At 37.2% G+C, this 16,768-nt stretch overlaps 1 protein-coding gene across 3 annotated transcripts in view; it reads left to right on the top strand.

Moving 5' to 3' along the window:
- Positions 1–16,768, top strand: part of PTPRR (protein tyrosine phosphatase receptor type R) — a 292,671-nt gene that overhangs the window by 78,645 nt on the left and 197,258 nt on the right. The gene's annotated exons all lie outside the window — the stretch shown is intronic.

Genomic DNA, 16,768 nt, shown 5'->3' with positions numbered 1-16,768 from the left:
GCAAACTCTTTCATTGGCCCATAGAGAGATTCTTGTTCTCAGGTTTGTATCTAAGCTTTACTTCTGCATCTGGTGGCTCTATGATTCCATGTTCCTAGATGTAAAAGAGAAAAATCACCATCAAATACAAAATAAGGATAAACTGAAACTCTTTAATTCTGTAAAGAGAACTAGATTATTTAACATATCATTCATGGAAGAATTTTCTTAGCCCAAAATTCTCTATATCAGGCTAACTTCAGCAGTGTACGTTTTCTCTGGATTTTACAGTGTTCTGAAAAGCACTTCAAATTTGGAAGATTTTAGGCAGAGTATACACTATTCAGCTTGGCCTAGGATCCTTCATATGTCATTTATTTTACATTTTCTGGCCTCTGAAGATATTTGAGTTTGCAAATCCTGCCTATATTAATATTCTTTATTGGATAAAAATAGGAGCTAACATTTATTAAGCACATTCAGTATGCCAGGCACTGTTTTCAACCCTTTAGAAATATTAGCTCATTTAATCCTCATAACAATCCTATGTTGTAGTAACTCTAGATCATCCCCATTTTACAAATGAGGAAATAGAGGCACCACGAGTTAAGTAACTTGCCCAGTCACACAGCTGGTAAGTGGTAGACCTGAGATTCAGATCCAGGCAGTCTGGCTCCAGAGCCACAAATTTAATCTCTATGCTCTGGTGCCTGGATACAATGTTAGCTTTTCTGTGATCCATAAAAGGAACGGGAAAATCAGTAGGCATCAAAGGAGGTCAAATAATATTTCTTCTACATGAAAATAAAGCTAGGCATCCTTTGAATAAATGAAATGAGACTTCACTAAGCATGCATCTTTTTGGACACTGAAGACTCAGAAGGCCTAAAGAGGATCTATCTGTTACTTCATTCAAAAAAATAAGACATAAAATGGCCCCATGAAATCTACTGAAGGTTTCATGGTACTTTGGTTTTGTAAGAATGTAGATTAGTAGATTATATTGGCAGGTGCACAGCAATCTGCATTTTCCTTCTTAACAATTCCACTCCTCTTTGCCAGCCTCAATATTGCTCAGTATTTTACAGAGAATGAAAGTGATTATCATAAAACCTTTAACAGTCAAGCCGGAAAACTGTATGTGGTAAATGGAAAAGAAGAGTAATCTGTTCTCTTATGTGTAATTTAATAATTACACATGAAATAATTATTTCATTTCTGATCTATATGCAGTTTTAGATTATTGAAAAAGAGATCCAATTCAGACTTTCATAGGTTTTTTAAAGTTTTATAGAGCTCTATTCTAAATCTGATAATAGTGATGATCACTATTGGCTTCTCAGAGGCTGGTTTTTTAATTCCTCTGATATATCTTCCACTTTCTGCCACTCATAAAGTTAAGGGTGGGTACACTCCCCAACTTGGAACTTTATGCTTCTAATCCTTCCTGCTTATTGTTATACAGTAATTTTTTTCATAAACATATTGACCAGTATTTTCATTTTTCCTTAAGACATTGCTGGCTACTGGTTCCTATAGCAAGCATGGGATGCTAGAGCTGTCAGGCCAAGTTAGAAACCGTGACACCAGAGACAGGATGGCAGGCATAATGTCCTGGGGTGAGCACAGTAGAACCCCAGAATCTGGCACAAGAAGCAGAAGCAGATTTGGGGTCAGGCCACTGTCAAGTGCCTGGTCAGGAACCAAGATTTAATAAAGGTAGATGGTTAAGCCAGAATGCATGGAGGTGATGCGGTCAGGCAAGGAGCCAAGACAGTATTGCTTAATGGTTAAAAGTCTGGTTTGGAGTCAAATCTGGATTCTTATTATTATTAGTTGTGTGACCTTGTGCACTGGTCATATTTTAACCAGAATGTGTAATGGTTGAGAACTGGATTCTGCAATAAGATTGCTTAGGTTCGAATTCTGTTTTCCCACTACCACCCAAGTGACATGACCAGGTTACTTAATCCTGTGACATCACAGTGACGTGATAATTCTAGCAGAACCTTCTTCATAGGGTGGATGTGACGACTGAGTTAATATAGGAAAAGACCTTAAGACAGTAATTGTCAGATAGTAAGCACAGATAAATGTCACCATCATTATTAATAATTTTTGTGTTCTTCTTACTCCTCTATAAAGTGAAAGATAATGTAATTTGCACAAAGTCACAGCTCATTTGCTACAAGCTGTTCCTTGAAACTCAATTACTAGGATTTCTTGTCCAAAATCTATTCCACAATACAGTGCTAATACCACCTCTTCTAAATTCCCACAGTCTATCTGGTGCCTCCTCTGAGCTGATTTAAGTTCCATGAAGGGATTTAGCTTAACTTCCGTACAGAATCAGTCTCTCTTGAGTAGGTATTCAATTGCTGTTTGATGAGTGCTGATTACTCTGGTGGTGAGTATAAAAAGGAATAATAAAATATTAATCAGGAAAGAATTATGCTAACAATGCAGAAAGTAGGTATGGTCACAGTTATCATGTCATTTTTAATACTTTAATTTTCTCTAATGCAGTTTTCCTCTCTGTAATTGGTAGTATCTTGTTCACTTTGCATGTCTTTCAACATATCATGTGCAGGACATTGAGTTCACCTTTGTGCTTAATTTAATATATATTTACCAAATGAATAATTTGAGTAATTGATTTGTCATAAATTAGCAAATTATTTTGACACTTGATTCAATTATCCAATCTTTTCCTAGTTTTCATGTTTGCCTATTGATCTTTGATTGTGACTTGAAAGGTATTTTAAAACATCAAGTCAGATCAGGTCAATTTAACCTCTCTACACCCCCTTCAGCTCTCTTCCCTGCAGACACCTGGTCTTTCATACACTATGTTTCTTCCTTCCAGAGCATACTACCTTTCACTAGAGAAATATAGAACCCCAAGCAATTTTAAACTTCAACATGATCAGATACAAATTATGTGAAAAAAATGACACTAAAGTAAAATTTTGAATTGAAAAAAGAAAGTTAATATACTCAAACATTTAATTCTCCCAGCTGACTACTTATTTCTTCTTCATTCTGCACATAATAATAAAATATCTCATTGATTCCAAGATGTACTTTTTCTACATTTAACATCGGTCACATCAGAATGCACTTGAAAATTGATGCCATCTCGCATTTCTAATAGGCATCTTTTCCCTATCAGAGAAATACAGAAAATAATAAAGCCTTTAACAGCAAAGGACATTTACAATATGATGAATTACAGCAATAGCAATATTCATGAGTATTGTGTGCTAGTCATTCATCTAAGCAGTTTATACATATTAACTTTAATATTTACAACATACCTCCAAGGTGGCTTCTCTTATTCCCCCTCTTTTAGACTGGGGAAACAGGGACAGATGAGCAGTAAAGTAAGTTGCCTAAAGTCTCACATCTAAAAAGTGGTGGAACTGGGGGAAAGGATATGGCTCAGTGGTTGAGTGCCTGCTTCCCATTTACGAGGTCCCATGTTTGGTCCCCAGTGTTTCCTAAAATCAAACAAACAAATGTAAAAGCAACTTTCATTGGGGAGTAGATGTGGCTCAGTGGTTGAGCCCCTGCTTCCCATGTATGAGGTCCTGGGTTTGATCCCTGGTGCCTCCTAAAAAAATTAATATTAAATTAAATTAGAATTAAATGAAATTAAAAAGTGGTGGAGGGGAGCAGATGTGGCTCAATTGATTGGGCTCCCATCTACCATATGGGAGGCCCTGGGTTTGCGTCCCAGAGCCTCCTCGTGAAGGCAAGCTGGCCCGCGCCCGTGGAGAGCTGATGGCCCATGCTCACGGAGAGCTCGTGAAGCAAGATGACAAAACAAAGGGAGACAAGCAGACACAGAAGAACATGCAGCAAATGGACAGAGAGCAGACAGCAAGCAAGCTGCAGGGTGGGGGGGGTGGCTGGTGAATAAAAAATTTTAAAATTTAAAAAGTGGTGGAACCGGGATGTGAACCCAGACTCCTTCCCAAAACTGGGTCTTAACCTATATCTAGTATGGTTGCCTTGTTTTCCTAGGCAGGACCTTAGATTATTTTCATGCTACAATCACCCAGTTTGTTTCTCAGACTATTTTCTCACCTTCCCTGAATTCATTGTAATATCCATTTTCATTTTTGCTAGTGTTTGTGTTTCTGTGTCTAGGCATTTTACCAGAGAGTCACTATTGGAGGCAGGGTAAATGCAGTAGATAAAAGCACCCTCTCTGTAACCAGAAACTGTCTAGGCTCAAAGTCAAATCCTGACTACCACTAAGTAGCCCTGTTACCTTGGACAAATTACTTCACTTACTTCCTCAATTTAAAAAAGGAATTTATTTTTGTGAAGCACAACTCATAGGGTTATTAGAAGAACTACACTAAATAATTTATGTATTAAGCATTTAAAACAATACAGGAATATAATGAGTGCCCAACAAAGATTGGCTGTTATTTATAAAATCACAATACATGGAGCTGAAGTAAAAGGGAGGGGAATGAAGCCTAACAATGTTGGGAGGAAACACTCAGAAAAGTAGCAATTTATTAACTTATTCATGATTTCAACAAATTGTATATTGACATTATAGTTCCTGCTTATAGCTCAAGGTCTAGAGAAGAAAGTCCCCTTGCAAAATGCATTTGTGTTCTGGAAAGGACCTGGCACTGAATTAATGGATGAATGATGGATGGATGGATGGATGGATGGATGGATGGATGGATGGATGGATGGATGAGAGGGAAAGAAAAATAATTCTTTTTCCCTGTAGGGTATAGAGGCACAGAGCTCTGAGAGCTCAAAAGAGGGTGAAACTACTCCCAGGTTGGATATACTTGAAGAGATTCATTCACCAAATATTTAAGTGTCTACAGTATACTGCATTTGGGATACAGAGAATAACACATCAACCCTGCTCTGAAGAATATTACTTCTAGAACTTATTTGTGACTTAGAAATAGAAATTAATGATAAGAAAGTATCACTACTAAGTGAGGTAGTCATTTTAGCCAGTAGTGTTGGAGTCAGTTTATTATTCCAGGAATACTGGCTCTAAATGGTTGCTGCTGTATTGCTCTTTCCTGAAGTAGATACAGATTTTTTCCCCCAAATAGAGATTTATTACTACACTTAACTATTTGAAAAAAAAAATTTTTTAACTCAAATGAATACTTTGGTGAAGGGTTAAATAAAATAATTGCATTTATTGTTCAGGCAACTAGGTGTTTTCTGTTTGTTTGTTTGTTTGTTTGCCATTCCATCTGCTGAATGATTTGGCTAAATAGAACAGATCTTAATTTGCAGCTGAGAAGATCACATGTTTATGTTACAAAGACAAGCAAATTCATCTTCCTAGTCTAATTTGAACTGATTAAAGAAAACCACTCAAAGATACTCATTAAATATATGTTAAAGAATCAATGAATGGTGCTTCAGAGGTAATCACCGGACATTGTAAATCCTCACAGGGCCCACTGGATGGAATGGAGGAGAGTATGGGCCATGATGTGGACCATTGTCTATGAGGTGCAGAGGTGCCCAAAGATGTACTTACCAAATCCAATGGATGTGTCATGATGATGGGAACGAATGTTGTTGGGGGGGGGAGAGGGGGGTGGGGGGGTGGGGTTGAATGGGACCTCACATATATATTTTTAATGTAATATTATTACAAAGTCAATAAAAAAAAAAGAATCAATGAAAAAATCTTATCAAAATCTCCTGATCATTGAAGCTTATTGTCTACTATCAGTTACACATAAGCGTATGTGATTATGAATTTTTTAATGGAAAAATACATGAAAACGTCCCAGAGCATTTAAAATTAGACCATGAAAATAAAATCCCTTTCTTTTGCTTATTTCATCCACCAGATGTCCCTCTTCTCAAACTTGGTGATGTGTACAATACAATTAAGTTATGTTAATTATGTTAATTAAAGAAGTTCGTAGTCAAGATTAATAAAATCCACAGGCAATCCCAAACTCCAATTTTTGGCAACTGCAAAATGAAACTTCGGGAACAGAAGGAACCCTGACAGCTACTAGTCTAACCACTCTTTCTAGGGCCAGATTCCCTCCACACCATCCTTGTGGAGTGGCTCTCTGGCCTATTGGTAAAACCTGCCTCAATGGAAAAGTCACTTCAATCTAAAGTATCTAGTCTATCTCTTCTTCAGCAACGCCTGTTAGGAAATGCTTTCTTATTTTGATCAGAAATTTCTCTCTTGTACATTCTATCCATGTTCCAATTTATATTCTTGCAAATGACATAAATCATATCTAATATTGTTGTTCCAAACAATTCATCAGCTATTAAATTTCCCCTGAGTATTCTTTTCTCCAAGTTAAATGTGCTATGTCCTCAAAATTCGCTGATGAGTCAATTGTTGGGAATAATGGCCATATTTTCATATAAACAGAAAATTATACATGGTGATTAGGGTGTGGCCTATGTAACAAAATTTAATTTATTATCAAAATGAAGGAGTCAGAAATTATCTATATTAAATAGGTATAAAATACCTAATTAGTAATTCCCAGTAGAGATTATTTTTTGTGTTTGATCAATTGGTCACTACACAGAAATTCACTAGAGAGTTGTTTTCCCAAATTCAAATCATAATTCTAAGCATCTCTCACACAGTTTGCGCACATGTATTTTAATATAGCTTTAAGTTATCTGAACTGCAAATTATTATTTTACATCATAAAAAATCTTCTAGGAGCAACCAAATAGCATTCAAAGTACATTTCCTTTCATAAATTACCAGATAATTCTCTAATCTGATCACTGCAATTTAATATCCATTAATCTGCATGAAACAGCTGAGCAAGAAAATATCCAGAGGGAATAGTATTGAGACAATGAAATTTGGTCACAGAACCTGGTTATTATTGCAAATGGAGATTCTCAGCAGCACCAGCACAGCTGTCTACACATCAAGTCATTATATTTTATTCTTAGAGTTGTTTGATGGTTGCTTTAGGCATAAACTGAATCAATATCTAAACTCTATGTTAATTGTAAAGGCATTCTTCATCATTATATGTACTGTAAGTTCAGTGAGTCTTTCATGTAACTCATTTTAGTGACCCTTATGACATATTTTAGTTCTAGGTAATAATAAATTATGATTATGCCCATATAAAATAATTTTCTCTCCAAAATCTCAGGGAAAGGTAAAGATAATATTCCACAATAAACTGAGTGCAAATTATTTTCACTAAAAATCATTGTTTATCATTATATTTATGCAAATCTAGTAACATAAATTACATATTGCAGCTATTTCTAAACTGTTCTTTACAAAAAAAAGAACAGCTGCTTTTAAAAAATGGCAATCCAGACAAGTTTCCCAGTTGAGTCTGCTAGGTCTTTCTGGAATCTCTAAATGTCCTTAGATGTCCATCTGGTACTTAAGACCAAAGGAATCTAAAATGCAAAAGTTCTCTGCCGCTAAGCATTAGGCTTGAGGGATGATAAACCCAAAGCACTTACTGACAATCCCACTAATTGGTATTTTATCTTTTGGTGAGACAGGAGCAAGGAAAGATCTTTAAACTTAGTTGAAATGAAGAATTGAGGGGAAAGGTATGACTCACCTCGTCATTCCAGAATCTAACCTCACCAAATTGGAGGAGATGAAGATTACAAAGCCACAGCTCCCAGATCCCATATTTTAGGGGGTAATTTTACCATTTATTTGAAAGATACATGCTAGTAAACTGGCCACATTATCCTGTGGTTGACCTTTAATATTATGGTCATGTTGGACCTAATGTTTTTATTACATTTATGATTTGAATATAACCTTCGTTATGCTTTAATAATAGATAACGAGCCATTAGGTTATTGAGCAGCTTCTCCATGTCGGGCAGAATCCCAAGCACATTCCATGTGTTGCATTTAATCTTCACAACATTCCCATGATACACACACTAGTGTTATAGTTATTTGATTCTAGAAAAACTGTGACTGAGCAAGGTCTCTTCTCCAAGCTCTTTCACTTAACTCTAAAGCTCTCAAGTCAAGTGTTTGAGTTCCACATCCATCAAAGCAAGAAAGTTAGTCTTTCATTCATCAGGTTTTTACAATATGCCAGGCATTGGTTATGAGGTTCCTAGACACATCAGTAAGACTCTCAAGCCAGAAGCTTACAGTCTAGTGGTGGTAGAGTGGGGAAGAGACATGGAAATAAGCTATTTCAATGCAGTGATATGTTGTGCGGTGGCAAGCAAAGGGAGTCATTGGGAAGATTAAGGAGAGATAGATGCCCACATACATGTTATTCTTCACCGCTAAAGTAGCATTTCATAAGATAAACAAGTGAGTTCTAAACATTCTAAGCACCTAATTTATGCCATGTATGATGCTTGCAGCTCCATTCTTGCCTAAGCTGTGTCTGGTGAAATATCAGTCCACACCCAAGATCTCAGCCCACTAACACACCACATTAATTACAGATCTTTCTAGAAAGGTTCTTATTTGTTTTCCTGGTATTTGACCTCATAATCTAGTCCTTGAAAGGGCCTAAACTCTTTTTCTGGTTTCTATCTGTTAAAAAGAAATACTTTTCTTTGCTGATTTTCCTTCCCTAACCATAGCAGTATGCCTCAAGCTTATTTATTTTCGACTTTGTTATTTAGAGTCTTCAAATATTGGGAAATTGTTTCTCCTATATCCTTTACTTTTGCTTATTTGGCCTGTATATACCATATTTTGCTATCCACGCAAATTTATTTTACACTCTTACCCTATATTTTATTCAGTTTACTATGTATTAAAACTGTCTTTCTTCTGTCTTCATACCCAACTATTACATTCTATGTTAACATGCAAAAACAACTGGGTCACCTAGAAGCAAGGATATTGAACTCATGAGGTTATGGTGAAAGATCATTAAAAAAACAAATCACCAAACAATTCATCAGTGATAGTGACCCTGACAGAGTAAGGTGCAGGAATTCAGTGAATTGCTGTCCTTTCTTTCTGGGCTCTCCATTTATCTCCTTGACTTCCTAGGCTACATCCATATGGCCATTTATATAACTTCTAGGCATATGGCACAGTACTGGATTTCTGGTTTCTTGGGCAGTTTAGCCAATGAAGACCATTATACGATTGAAGTAGTTTTTAAAGGAAATAATAGACTTTTTATATTCATGAGAAAGTGTGTGTGTGTGTGCCCATGCACACATGATATGATGGTTAATTCAGAATGAACACAAGCGTCATCCTGAAGGACTATAATAAACAACACTGCTCTAAGCCAATCGAGGAAGCCTTTAAATGTGCCCTACAGTGATTCTGACTTTTCAATCTTCTCTCTTAGATGATGTAAACATATTAAGGTTCTGTCCAATACAATCCCTAGGATGGTTTGGTATTATTTCTTTCCCTTTATGTTTTATCTTTCATTTTTATAACCAAGATGCCTGCTTCCAAATATTTTCTGTTGTTTATACTTGTGAACTTTGTGTTTCAGGGTTCCTGTACACATCTCTACACTTCTTTCTCCCTCTATTCTTGTACTTCAACTCTCACTCCATACTGAAGCCTTCCTACTAAAGGAAATATGCATGTGATACCCTTCAAGACCTGCATTCATGGGCCTTAGAGTTAGCTTTAATGAGAGTCTGAACCAACCGCATTCTTTTCAGTAAAGCCAGCTCCCCTACTGCCCTATCAAATCCAACCATCACTTTTTCCTCAGTCTTTGCTTAAATTGTTGCCCTCCATGTTCCAGATCTTACCTGCAACTATCTTCCCTCATTTTCCAATCGTCCTTCTTCACAGCTTTTTGAAACTGTCTGATTCCAACAGCCCTCAGCCCTTTATGCTTTTTATTATGCTTCCAAAATGTAAGTCAGACTTTTGTCATCTAATTACTGATTATTATTCTTTTTGATATCATTTTTGATGTCTTCTTCTCAACCAACTTCTAATTCTTTGAGAGCAAGAATCATGATTTCCTCATCATATCTATTACAATGCTAAACATACATTGCAAACACAAACTGTGTTGATTTTTTTGCTTTCTGTTGGTTACTCTTTCCATGATATCCAACTGGAATTGAATTCCATTGGAATTTTTAAAATAATGAACCTGAAATCACAGTGAAATGATATTATTCAAGGCAAATAGAGTACAAACTCTTAGGTGATGTAATAAAAACTGGTCATTTGTTGGCTGAGAAAAATATCAGAGTAAGAAATAATCAACATGCTGCACCTTTTACTCTTATTTTACTTTATTTGGCTTCAAACATATAACTTTGTACCATCCTTTGCATATTGATGCACAGATTAGAGTGCCATGGTTCTTCTGTCTTTCTTGTCCAAATCATGCTCAAAATGTATTAATATCATCTTAATTTCTACTTTTGGTTTGTTTAAAGTGGAGCAAGAGCATAAAGACTCTTAAAAATGAGTGCAGGGAAGTGGACTTGGCCCAGTGGATAGGGCATCCGTTTACCACATGGGAGGCCATGGTTCAAACCCCAGACCTCTGTGACCCATGTGGAGCTGACCCATGTGCAGTGCTGATGTGCGCAAGGAGTGCCCTGCCATGCAGGGGTGTCCCCCACATAGGGTAGCCCCACATGCAAGGAGTGCACCCCATAAGGAGAGCCACCCAGTGCAAAAGAAAGTGCAGCCTGCCCAGGAATGGCACCGCACACACAGAGAGTTGACGCAGCAAGATGACGCAACAAAAAGAAACACAGATTCCCATGCCACTGACAACAGTAGAAGCGGACAAAAAGAAGAACATGCAGCAAATGGACACAGAGAACAGACAACTGGGGCAGGGGGGGTGGGGGGATGGGGAAAGAAATAAATAAAATAAATCTATAAAAATGTAGTGCAGAATTCTTCTAGATTTTTGTATTTTTTTCTAGTCCATTACAATTTTCTCACCTGAACCTAATTCAACAGGAATTATTTTTAGCAACATGCATGTATTGAATGTTTCAAATCTTCCAACTTGGTTTTCAAAGGCATAACAACAATCTGGTTTTTCTGATTATTTCTGAAGGAGTTGATTATTTCATCATCTCACATAAGAGTTCATTATATTGCATCAATTATAGTACCAAATATATTGGTAAAAATAGGTTTGGAAATATACCCAACTGGCTCTTAGTAAGCATACAATGTAATAGGTGTGTGCAGAATTTCATAGACTTATTAAAAGCTAATCCACTTGTCACAAAGTTTTCAGCAGGCTATGGGCTTCCCTCCATATATTTTACCGAGCAAATGGAGAGCTTGTCAAGGAGCACTTCACTTTTGAAATGGGTTGAGAGCTTCTACAGTTTTATAATGTTGACATTGCCATTTTAGATGTCCATGTTCAGCTCCAGAAGTCTTAGTACAGAATAAGTGCTCAATAAATAATAGCCATTCATATCTCTTATGAGAAATGTGTGAATGGTTTAAGTCCACAAACATTTAAATCTACATTTCTGGACTAAGAGAAATAAGAAAGAAGCATAATAGTAACAGTAGTGAGGAGGCAGAAAAATCAGAGGTCTAATTTGTTTCTTCTATTCATTCACTCCACCAATCAACACGTATTTGTTGAATGACTTTTCCAGCCTCTGTTCTCTGTGTAAAAATGACAATTATGCAAAAACAGATGATTGTCAGTTTTTATTGTGTTTCTTTGCTTTTTCATTTTGTAGAGGATTTCTTTCAACCTCTGGAGAAAAATACTCTTCTAGAATTGATCAGAAGAAGTTTCTTAAGATATTTAAATAGGATACATCTGCACACAATTTTCTAGGATTATCTCTAGCTCTTCAAATTAAATATGTTGAGGGAACAATGAAATAACAGGCAGAAGAACTAAAAGAGTTTAAAAAAAATAGTTTTAAATGTCACACTATAAAGAAACTTAGGTGGAATCTACCAACTAATCCCTATACTGGGTACAATCCAAGATTAATTCTACAGCAGATAGACTTAGATCCTCATTAGGCAAAGATTTCTAAAAGGGCAATATTTTAGCAATTCAATAACTTCATAGATCTAATTGTACTCATTAAAATCTGTTGTGTACCTTCTAAAGAATTTGGGGATAAAAGGTTAAAATGTATTCATATAAAAAAGCAAAATTCACAAGTTGTGCATAAAATATGATAGCCGTGGGTTACAAATAGAATATCTTCATTTACACAGAGGTTGCTTTTTAAGGAAAATATAGCTCTAAATTCCTTTAGGGGATATATTAACATTGTTATTTGGTTTTTTAAAATCTTCATAAAATTAAATTTGAAGAAATGGGACTTGAGTGCTGATATTATCTAAAGGAAATTGTCAATGATTAGAGTACCATGGGGATATTAACAGGAAGGCTTATACAAAAAGTATTAGTAAAATTTTTATAAGTACCATGTGCCCACACATGTACTCCCATCAATAAAACATTAATTGGATTTTGAATTTATAATGAAAACTAATGCCAGGAGCAATTAAGTGAACAAATAAAGACTATTTTTTCCTGTACCAGATATCTCTATTAAATTTGGGGGAAAGATTCCCTTACTTTCATTCAGCCTAAGTAAAACATTTGGAACATGTTGAATATTTTAAAATACTAATCTACTTTATAAAATTGGATTTAATATGCACTTTCACCTTTTTGTTGTTTTCAATAGGTTTTCAATTCTTATGACAAAAGTTCTCTTACTTTACCCCATCTTAGTTGTGCAATTATAACATAGCTTTCAGCTATTTCCTATGGATTCTGGCACTCAGCATCAGGGAATCAAATTGAGAGACTTAAATTCTAGAGATACTAATCATTTCTGGGAGATTACCCAAGTCAACCAACCTTGAGAGAACCAGCTAAGGGACATCCAGGTTGTGATGCAAGCAGAGAAAAATAAATATGGAAAACCATATAATATTTGTACAGGTAATCAAATTACCCATGCCATATTAATAAGTTTTGAAATCAGATCTTATCATTTGGCATATTGATGGGTGGTATCTTACTTATTCTTTGCTGATTCACAGAAGGATCAGAATAAGGCTGAATACAAATATTCACATATTGTGTTTTTTGGAGGGGACCAGTGAATTTGATTCTAATTACAGTGTGAGGTAAAATGGAACTTCCACAGAACAGTTCTTCTGCATCAGGGAAAAGGCTAAGTGCAGAAATTTCTGTAGGACCAACCAAAGAATATTTAGTTACTGACAGTGGAAAAGAGCCTGACGGCAAGGCTGTCATAGCTCTGAGGTTTATTTAAGGAAACAAAGTGGGGGAAGTAGATGTGGATCAGGTGATGGGGCCTCCACCTACCATATGGGAGGACCCAAGATCGATCCCTGGGGCCTCCTGGTGAAAAAGAAGAGAAAGCATGCCTGCGTGGCAAGCCAGTGCCCACATGGTGAGCCGAGGTCACGTGCGGTAAGCCAAGTGCCCACGATAAGCCAAGTGCTTGCACGAGTGCTCGCATGGCAATTTGAGTGCCTGTGTGGCAGGCTGAGTGCCTGTGTGAGTGCCCATATGGCGATCCAGTGCCTGTGCAAGTGAGCACTCAACAAGATGATGATGCAACAAAAGAGAGATGAAGGGGAGAGTCAAGGTGAAGAACAGCAGAGACCAGGAACTGAGGTGGCACAATTGACAGGAAACTTCTCTCCACATCATAGGTCCCCAGGATCGAATCCCAGTGAATCCTAGAGGAGAAAGATGAGAAGACAAAAAGAGAAATAGATATAGAAGATCACACAGTGAATGGACACAGCCAGCAAAAACAGCGGGGGGTGGGAGGGGTTAGGAAGAAAAAAGGGAAAAAAAACCAAAGTGGTAAAAACTTGAGACAGAGAGGAAGATCATCTGACCACTTTGATCAAGGTTTATTCTAATGGCAGGGCCAGTTCATAGTATCTCTGGTGAACGTGGGCCCTGTTCTGATGATTTGGGCAGAGGCAAGTATTCTGAAGTTCCCTTCATCCTCACTTCCTGCTGTCAAGGGAGGGGTCTTAATGTGCTCAAAAGAAGGCACAAGGACAGCTCCCACACTTTTGAGAATGTGAAGAATTTGCAGAGAGTACTTTCTGTGGCTTTCAAAGATGACCCACTTTTTAAATTTTTTTAAATTGTAAATAAATTTTAGATTACGTAAATGATACATCAAAAATGTAAGGGGATTCCCATATACCCCATGCCCCTCCCTCTCACACTTTTCCCCATTAACATCTTTCATTAGTGTGGTACATTGTTACAATTAATGAACACATATGGAAGCATTTTTGCTAACCATGTTCAATAGTTTACATTATAGTTTACGCTTTGCACCACACATTTTCATAGGTTTTGACAAAATGTATAAAGGCCTGTATCCATCATTGCAGTGTCATTCAGAACAATTCCAACGTCCCCAAAAATGGTCTCTGTTACTACTATTCTTCCCTCTCCCACTTTTAATTCTCCTATGTGCTTTCATCCTGATTATTTAGAGTCACTTGGATCCTGTGCCGTGAATGCTTGGATTAAAGAAGTAGTCTGACTAGAATCAGAGTTGCCAAAAGTAACCTAAATAATTCAAAAGTGGCTGTAGTAGGTAGAATATTGCCTTACCCCCAAAGATATCCATTTTCTAATCTCTGAAACCTGTGAATGGTACTTTATGTTACCAAGGGAAATAATGTTGTAGATGGAATTAAGATTGCTAATCAGCTGGCCTTCAAACAGGGAGATTTTCCTGGATTTCTGGGCCCAATGTAATCACAAGGGTCTTTAAAAGTGGAAGAACATGGCAGGAAAGGAGGTTGAAGTGATGTGATATGAGAAGGACTCAACCTGTCACTGCTGGAATTGAGGCTGGAGGAAGAAGTCATAAGACAAATATGCAAACAGCCTCCAGAATTTGATTTGGAAAAACAAATTCTCCTCTAGACCCTCCAGAAAGGAATATGATCCTGTTGATACCTTGACTTTAATCCACTGAGGCTCATATCAAACTTCTGACATGCAAAATTGTAAGATAATAAATCTGCATAATTTAAACCACTCCATTTGAAGCAATTTGTTGCTGCAGCAATAGGAAACTAGCACAGTGGCATTCAGGAACAAACCCAGAATCAGAATCCAGTGACACATAGTTAATTCATCTTTCAAAATCCAAACACATGATCACTTTAATGGGACAGCAGTCAAGGCAAGAAGTGGGCATCAGTATTGTAGGACGGCACCTGCACTTTGGTTTGGAATGAGCAGTGGTTTATACCCACTGCTAAGAAAAGACTTGTAGACACAGATAAGAGTACTGACCAGTGTTCCAGGTTCATAAGTAAAGAGTAGTCAAGGTCTATACTTGGCTCATACATGACCACAATCAATCTCCAAAAGGGTGAGCCCAGAACCATATCATGCCCAGGTTTCCTGCATTTGTCTCAAGATTGGTAATCCATTAGCAAATTCTTCTACTTACTTTGTCTGTGGGTAGTCTTGCACAATTAAAAGAAAGGCTTAAAAGAAAAGCTTACAAACCATGCAGATGACTTACAGTAATGTTGTGGAAGCAGAAAGATTAATTGATTGTGTATTGAAGGCCAAGACTCAGGAATATTTTTGAGAAGGAAAAAGATTTATTACTACCAGCCAGCTTGGGGACTACTGTTCAAAACTCAAGCCCCGAATAGGATTTTGGGGTCCCTTTTATACAGAGGATGTAGGAGTGGGGACTCAAATGGTGCTTTGTTTGATTACCAGATAAGCTTGAAGTAACACATATCCCCCACATTCCAGGTAAGCTTGAACTAACATTTAGTCTGCATCCTCCCTGATATCCAAAACCTATAGAGCCTATTTCACTTAATTGGCTTTCTGGGAACTAGGCAGACTGGAGTACTTGGCATGGTTATGAAAGATGGGGCTGCAGTTCTTATTGTTTGCATGCACGCATGATTTATGCTTGAATCTTAAGTTTTAGCAAGTTTACACACACAGCCCAGGTTATTCATGAAGAAACACACAGCACCCACAAATAGCCCACCTCATTAATATGACTCAGATTACCTATGATGTACTGGACAGCTTTAAGGCACACATGTACATACATAGATACAAAAGGAGCGAGAAAGAATAATAAGGACTACAAGAGATTTGCTGAGTTAGGATATTAGATCAGTGGCTTTACATCTCTTTCCTATAAAAATCTGACCTGGTAAGCAGACCGGGTGGGGAGAATAGCTCTGATCCATAAATTCATCGGGAGATCTGGTTTGTGTCTTTCTTGTTTCTCCACCTTCCTTTAGGGGGTTACCCTCACCCACATGACTCAGCACCACCACATCCACATTCTAGTCCATAGGTGGAGAAAAGAGAAAGTGGAGGACAAATGGCTTCAATTTGAGGGCCTGGAGGAAGGCGCACACATTACCTCTACTGCTATCTCATTAGCCAGGATTTAATTACATGATCACTCCACGTTGCAACAGAGACTGGGAAATGTAATCAGTAGACAGGCAGTCAAATGTCCAGCTAAATCTTGTAAGATTCTATTAGCAAAGGGAAAATGGAGAGACTGGATATTAGGAATAATTAGCAATCTCTGTGCAGAGAGCTAGAACAATTCCCAACAGTCAGATCAGTCTTGTCCCAGGCTTTTTTTATATGTCTTCACCTAGCTTCTGCTATAAAGAGCCTAATTTTGAGCCATTTCTTACTGCCTGTTTGCTGCTCTTGTATTCCCTTGTGCCCATGCTTGCCCATTGTAGCTTTACTTGCCTTTGCCACCAATTTACATACTTTTCTTCTCTACATTGCTATGATATCATTTTCCCT

Source organism: Dasypus novemcinctus, chromosome 12 (genome assembly GCF_030445035.2).
Source record: "Dasypus novemcinctus isolate mDasNov1 chromosome 12, mDasNov1.1.hap2, whole genome shotgun sequence".
NCBI classification, from domain to species: domain Eukaryota; kingdom Metazoa; phylum Chordata; class Mammalia; order Cingulata; family Dasypodidae; genus Dasypus; species Dasypus novemcinctus.
Note: the sequence above shows the minus strand (reverse complement) of the source record. Positions and strands in the feature narration are given on the sequence as shown.